Source organism: Diorhabda carinulata, unplaced genomic scaffold (assembly GCF_026250575.1).
Source record: "Diorhabda carinulata isolate Delta unplaced genomic scaffold, icDioCari1.1 Dcau_14, whole genome shotgun sequence".
Lineage (NCBI taxonomy): Eukaryota > Metazoa > Arthropoda > Insecta > Coleoptera > Chrysomelidae > Diorhabda > Diorhabda carinulata.
The window spans coordinates 1123300-1131952 of NW_026613959.1; positions in this window are offsets into that span (position 1 = coordinate 1123300).

Genomic DNA, 8653 nt, shown 5'->3' on the forward strand with positions numbered 1-8653 from the left:
ATTAGGAAGATAGACTTTGAAAATTTTCAATCCACACAAAGTGACAATCGACCTCAAGGGGCTTCAATGGAAGTGAATCTACGATTTCTGACAAAGTTAGTTGCAAACTCACTCAAATATATGAAAAATGTTGAGAATCGACTTCAAATTTGGAAGATAGACTTTGAAAATATTCAATCAACACAAAGTGACAATTGACCTCAATGGGCTTCAATGGATGTTAATCGACGATATCTGACAAAGTTAGATGCAAACTTACTCAAATATATAAGAAATGGTGAAATTCGACTCCAAATTAGGAAGATAGACTTTGAAAATTTTCAATCCACACAAAGTGACAATCGACCTCAATGGGCTTCAATGGATGTTAATCAACGATATCTGACAAAGTCAGATGCAAACTCACTCAAATATATAAGAAATGTCGAAATTCGACTTCAAATTAGGAAGATAGACTTTGAAAATTTTCAATCCACACAAAGTGACAATCGACCTCAATGGGTTTCAATGGAAGTGAATACGATATCTGACAAAGTCAGATGCAAACTCACTCAAATATATAAGAAATGTCGAAATTCGACTTCAAATTAGGAAGATAGACTTTGAAAATTTTCAATCAACACAAAGTGACAATCGACCTCAATGGGCTTCAATGGATGTTAACCGACGATATCTGACAAAGTTAGATGCGAACTTACTCAAATATATAAGAAATGTTGAAATTCGACTTCAAATTAGGAAGATAGACTTTGAAAATTTTCAATCAACACAAAGTGACAATTGACCTCAATGGGCTTCAATGGATGTTAATCGACGATATCTGACAAAGTTAGATGCAAACTTACTCAAATATATAAGAAATGGTGAAATTCGACTCCAAATTAGGAAGATAGACTTTGAAAATTTTCAATCCACACAAAGTGACAATCGACCTCAATGGGCTTCAATGGATGTTAATCAACGATATCTGACAAAGTTAGATGCAAACTCACTCAAATATATAAGAAAAGTCGAAATTCGACTTCAAATTAGGAAGATAGACTTTGAAAATTTTCAATCCACACAAAGTGACAATCGACCTCAAGGGGCTTCAATGGAAGTGAATCTACGATTTCTGACAAAGTTAGTTGCAAACTCACTCAAATATATGAAAAATGTTGAGAATCGACTTCAAATTTGGAAGATAGACTTTGAAAATTTTCAATCAACACAAAGTGACAATTGACCTCAATGGGCTTCAATGGATGTTAATCGACGATATCTGACAAAGTTAGATGCAAACTTACTCAAATATATAAGAAATGGTGAAATTCGACTCCAAATTAGGAAGATAGACTTTGAAAATTTTCAATCCACACAAAGTGACAATCGACCTCAATGGGCTTCAATGGATGTTAATCAACGATATCTGACAAAGTTAGATGCAAACTCACTCAAATATATAAGAAAAGTCGAAATTCGACTTCAAATTAGGAAGATAGACTTTGAAAATTTTCAATCAACACAAAGTGACAATCGACCTCAATGGGCTTCAATGAATGTTAACCGAGGATATCTGACAAAGTTAGATGCGAACTTAGTCAAATATATGAGAAATGTTGAAATTCGACTTCAAATTAGGAAGATAGACTTTGAAAATTTTCAATCAACACAAAGTGACAATCGACCTCAATGGGTTTCAATGGAAGTGAATACGATATCTGACAAAGTCAGATGCAAACTCACTCAAATATATAAGAAATGTCGAAATTCGACTTCAAATTAGGAAGATAGACTTTGAAAATTTTCAATCAACACAAAGTGACAATCGACCTCAATGGGTTTCAATGGAAGTGAATACGATATCTGACAAAGTCAGATGCAAACTCACTCAAATATATAAGAAATGTCGAAATTCGACTTCAAATTAGGAAGATAGACTTTGAAAATTTTCAATCAACACAAAGTGACAATCGACCTCAATGGGCTTCAATGGATGTTAACCGACGATATCTGACAAAGTTAGATGCGAACTTACTCAAATATATAAGAAATGTTGAAATTCGACTTCAAATTAGGAAGATAGACTTTGAAAATTTTCAATCAACACAAAGTGACAATTGACCTCAATGGGCTTCAATGGATGTTAATCGACGATATCTGACAAAGTTAGATGCAAACTTACTCAAATATATAAGAAATGGTGAAATTCGACTCCAAATTAGGAAGATAGACTTTGAAAATTTTCAATCCACACAAAGTGACAATCGACCTCAATGGGCTTCAATGGATGTTAATCAACGATATCTGACAAAGTTAGATGCAAACTCACTCAAATATATAAGAAAAGTCGAAATTCGACTTCAAATTAGGAAGATAGACTTTGAAAATTTTCAATCCACACAAAGTGACAATCGACCTCAAGGGGCTTCAATGGAAGTGAATCTACGATTTCTGACAAAGTTAGTTGCAAACTCACTCAAATATATGAAAAATGTTGAGAATCGACTTCAAATTTGGGAGATAGACTTTGAAAATTTTCAATCAACACAAAGTGACAATTGACCTCAATGGGCTTCAATGGATGTTAATCGACGATATCTGACAAAGTTAGATGCAAACTTACTCAAATATATAAGAAATGGTGAAATTCGACTCCAAATTAGGAAGATAGACTTTGAAAATTTTCAATCCACACAAAGTGACAATCGACCTCAATGGGCTTCAATGGATGTTAATCAACGATATCTGACAAAGTTAGATGCAAACTCACTCAAATATATAAGAAAAGTCGAAATTCGACTTCAAATTAGGAAGATAGACTTTGAAAATTTTCAATCCACACAAAGTGACAATCGACCTCAAGGGGCTTCAATGGAAGTGAATCTACGATTTCTGACAAAGTTAGTTGCAAACTCACTCAATTATATAAGAATTGATGAGATTCGACTTTAACTTAGGAAGATATACTTTAAAAATTTTCAATTAACACAAAGTGACAATCGACCTCAATGGGCTTAAATGGAAGTAAATCTACGATTTCTGACAAAGTTAGTTGCAAACTCACTCAAATATATGAAAAATGTTGAGATTCGACATCAAATTAGGAAGATAGACTTTGAAAATTCTCAATCAACACAAAGTGACAATCGATATCAGTGGGCTTCAATGGATGTTAACCGACGATATCTGACAAAGTTAGATGCAAACTTACTCAAATATATGAGAAATGTTGAAATTCGACTTCAAATAAGGAAGATAGACTTTGAAAATTTTCAATCAACACAAAGTGACAATCGACATCGATGGGCTTCAATGGAAGTAAATCGACGATTCCTGACAAAGTTAGTTGCAAACTCACTCAAATATATAAGAATTGATGAGATTCGACTTCAAATTAGGAAGATACACTTCGAAAATTTTCAATCCACACAAAGTGACAATCGACCTCAATGGGCTTCAATGGAATTGAATCTACGATTTCTGACAAAGTTAGTTGCAAACTCACTCAAATATATGAAAAATGTTGAGATTCGACTTCAAATTTGGAAGATAGACTTTGAAAATTTTCAATCAACACAAAGTGACAATTGACCTCAATGGGCTTCAATGGATGTTAATCGACGATATCTGACAAAGTTAGATGCAAACTTACTCAAATATATAAGAAATGGTGAAATTCGACTCCAAATTAGGAAGAGAGACTTTGAAAATTTTCAATCAACACAAAGTGACAATCGACCTCAATGGGCTTCAATGGATGTTAACCGAGGATATCTGACAAAGTTAGATGCGAACTTAGTCAAATATATGAGAAATGTTGAAATTCGACTTCAAATTAGGAAGATAGACTTTGAAAATTTTCAATCAACACAAAGTGACAATCGACCTCAATGGGTTTCAATGGAAGTGAATACGATATCTGACAAAGTCAGATGCAAACTCACTCAAATATATAAGAAATGTCGAAATTCGACTTCAAATTAGGAAGATAGACTTTGAAAATTTTCAATCAACACAAAGTGACAATCGACCTCAATGGGCTTCAATGGATGTTAACCGACGATATCTGACAAAGTTAGATGCGAACTTACTCAAATATATAAGAAATGTTGAAATTCGACTTCAAATTAGGAAGATAGACTGAAAATTTTCAATCCACACAAAGTGACAATCGACATCAATGGGCTTCAATGGAAGTGAATCTACGATTTCTGACAAAGTAAGTTGCGAACTCACTCAAATATATGAAAAATGTTGAGATTCGACTTCAAATTAGGAAGATAGACTTCGAAAATTTTCAATCCACACAAAGTGACAATCGACCTCAATGGGCTTCAATGGAATTGAATCTACGATTTCTGACAAAGTTAGTTGCAAACTCACTCAAATATATGAAAAATGTTGAGAATCGACTTCAAATTTGGAAGATAGACTTTGAAAATTTTCAATCAACACAAAGTGACAATTGACCTCAATGGGCTTCAATGGATGTTAATCGACGATATCTGACAAAGTTAGATGCAAACTTACTCAAATATATAAGAAATGGTGAAATTCGAGTCCAAATTAGGAAGATAGACTTTGAAAATTTTCAATCCACACAAAGTGACAATCGACCTCAATGGGCTTCAATGGATGTTAATCAACGATATCTGACAAAGTTAGATGCAAACTCACTCAAATATATAAGAAAAGTCGAAATTCGACTTCAAATTAGGAAGATAGACTTTGAAAATTTTCAATCCACACAAAGTGACAATCGACCTCAAGGGGCTTCAATGGAAGTGAATCTACGATTTCTGACAAAGTTAGTTGCAAACTCACTCAATTATATAAGAATTGATGAGATTCGACTTTAACTTAGGAAGATATACTTTAAAAATTTTCAATTAACACAAAGTGACAATCGACCTCAATGGGCTTAAATGGAAGTAAATCTACGATTTCTGACAAAGTTAGTTGCAAACTCACTCAAATATATGAAAAATGTTGAGATTCGACATCAAATTAGGAAGATAGACTTTGAAAATTCTCAATCAACACAAAGTGACAATCGATATCAGTGGGCTTCAATGGATGTTAACCGACGATATCTGACAAAGTTAGATGCAAACTTACTCCAATATATGAGAAATGGTGAAATTCGACTCCAAATTAGGAAGAGAGACTTTGAAAATTTTCAATCAACACAAAGTGACAATCGACCTCAATGGGCTTCAATGGATGTTAACCGAGGATATCTGACAAAGTTAGATGCGAACTTAGTCAAATATATGAGAAATGTTGAAATTCGACTTCAAATTAGAAAGATAGACTTTGAAAATTTTCAATCAACACAAAGTGACAATCGACCTCAATGGGTTTCAATGGAAGTGAATACGATATCTGACAAAGTCAGATGCAAACTCACTCAAATATATAAGAAATGTCGAAATTCGACTTCAAATTAGGAAGATAGACTTTGAAAATTTTCAATCAACACAAAGTGACAATCGACCTCAATGGGCTTCAATGGATGTTAACCGACGATATCTGACAAAGTTAGATGCGAACTTACTCAAATATATAAGAAATGTTGAAATTCGACTTCAAATTAGGAAGATAGACTGAAAATTTTCAATCCACACAAAGTGACAATCGACATCAATGGGCTTCAATGGAAGTGAATCTACGATTTCTGACAAAGTAAGTTGCGAACTCACTCAAATATATGAAAAATGTTGAGATTCGACTTCAAATTAGGAAGATAGACTTCGAAAATTTTCAATCCACACAAAGTGACAATCGACCTCAATGGGCTTCAATGGAATTGAATCTACGATTTCTGACAAAGTTAGTTGCAAACTCACTCAACTATATGAAAAATGTTGAGAATCGACTTCAAATTTGGAAGATAGACTTTGAAAATTTTCAATCAACACAAAGTGACAATTGACCTCAATGGGCTTCAATGGATGTTAATCGACGATATCTGACAAAGTTAGATGCAAACTTACTCAAATATATAAGAAATGGTGAAATTCGAGTCCAAATTAGGAAGATAGACTTTGAAAATTTTCAATCCACACAAAGTGACAATCGACCTCAATGGGCTTCAATGGATGTTAATCAACGATATCTGACAAAGTTAGATGCAAACTCACTCAAATATATAAGAAAAGTCGAAATTCGACTTCAAATTAGGAAGATAGACTTTGAAAATTTTCAATCCACACAAAGTGACAATCGACCTCAAGGGGCTTCAATGGAAGTGAATCTACGATTTCTGACAAAGTTAGTTGCAAACTCACTCAATTATATAAGAATTGATGAGATTCGACTTTAACTTAGGAAGATATACTTTAAAAATTTTCAATTAACACAAAGTGACAATCGACCTCAATGGGCTTAAATGGAAGTAAATCTACGATTTCTGACAAAGTTAGTTGCAAACTCACTCAAATATATGAAAAATGTTGAGATTCGACATCAAATTAGGAAGATAGACTTTGAAAATTCTCAATCAACACAAAGTGACAATCGATATCAGTGGGCTTCAATGGATGTTAACCGACGATATCTGACAAAGTTAGATGCAAACTTACTCCAATATATGAGAAATGTTGAAATTCGACTTCAAATAAGGAAGATAGACTTTGAAAATTTTCAATCAACACAAAGTGACAATCGACATCGATGGGCTTCAATGGAAGTAAATCGACGATTCCTGACAAAGTTAGTTGCAAACTCACTCAAATATATAAGAATTGATGAGATTCGACCTCAAATTAGGAAGATACACTTCGAAAATTTTCAATCCACACAAAGTGACAATCGACCTCAATGGGCTTCAATGGAATTGAATCTACGATTTCTGACAAAGTTAGTTGCAAACTCACTCAAATATATGAAAAATGTTGAGATTCGACTTCAAATTTGGAAGATAGACTTTGAAAATTTTCAATCAACACAAAGTGACAATTGACCTCAATGGGCTTCAATGGATGTTAATCGACGATATATGACAAAGTTAGATGCAAACTTACTCAAATATATAAGAAATGGTGAAATTCGATTCCAAATTAGGAAGAGAGACTTTGAAAATTTTCAATCCACACAAAGTGACAATCGACCTCAATGGGCTCCAATGGATGTTAATCGACGATATCTGACAAAGTTAGATGCAAACTCACTCAAATATATAAGAAAAGTCGAAATTCGACTTCAAATTAGGAAGATAGACTTTGAAAATTTTCAATCAACACAAAGTGACAATCGACCTCAATGGGCTTCAATGGATGTTAACCGACGATATCTGACAAAGTTAGATGCGAACTTACTCAAATATATGAGAAATGTTGAAATTCGACTTCAAATTAGGAAGATAGACTTTGAAAATTTTCAATCAACACAAAGTGACAATCGACCTCAATGGGTTTCAATGGAAGTGAATACGATATCTGACAAAGTCAGATGCAAACTCACTCAAATATATAAGAAATGTCGAAATTCGACTTCAAATTAGGAAGATAGACTTTGAAAATTTTCAATCAACACAAAGTGACAATCGACCTCAATGGGCTTCAATGGATGTTAACCGACGATATCTGACAAAGTTAGATGCGAACTTACTCAAATATATAAGAAATGTTGAAATTCGACTTCAAATTAGGAAGATAGACTGAAAATTTTCAATCCACACAAAGTGACAATCGACATCAATGGGCTTCAATGGAAGTGAATCTACGATTTCTGACAAAGTAAGTTGCGAACTCACTCAAATATATGAAAAATGTTGAGATTCGACTTCAAATTAGGAAGATAGACTTCGAAAATTTTCAATCCACACAAAGTGACAATCGACCTCAATGGGCTTCAATGGAATTGAATCTACGATTTCTGACAAAGTTAGTTGCAAACTCACTCAAATATATGAAAAATGTTGAGAATCGACTTCAAATTTGGAAGATAGACTTTGAAAATTTTCAATCAACACAAAGTGACAATTGACCTCAATGGGCTTCAATGGATGTTAATCGACGATATCTGACAAAGTTAGATGCAAACTTACTCAAATATATAAGAAATGGTGAAATTCGACTCCAAATTAGGAAGAGAGACTTTGAAAATTTTCAATCCACACAAAGTGACAATCGACCTCAATGGGCTTCAATGGATGTTAACCGACGATATCTGACAAAGTTAGATGCAAACTTACTCAAATATATAAGAAATGTTGAAATTCGACTTCAAATTAGGAAGGTAGACTTTGAAAATTTTCAATCCACACAAAGTGACAATCGACCTCAATGGGCTTCAATGGAAGTGAATCTACGATTTCTGACAAAGTAAGTTGCAAACTCACTCAAATATATAAGAAATGTTGAAATTCGACTTCAAATTAGGAAGATAGACTTTGAAAATTTTCAATCAACACAAAGTGACAATCGACCTCAATGGGTTTCAATGGAAGTGAATACGATATCTGACAAAGTTAGATGCAAACTCACTCAAATATATAAGAAATGTCGAAATTCGACTTCAAATTAGGAAGATAGACTTTGAAAATTTTCAATCAACACAAAGTGACAATCGACCTCAATGGGCTTCAATGGAATTGAATCTACGATTTCTGACAAAGTTAGTTGCAAACTCACTCAAATATATAAGAAATGTTGAGATTCGACTTCAA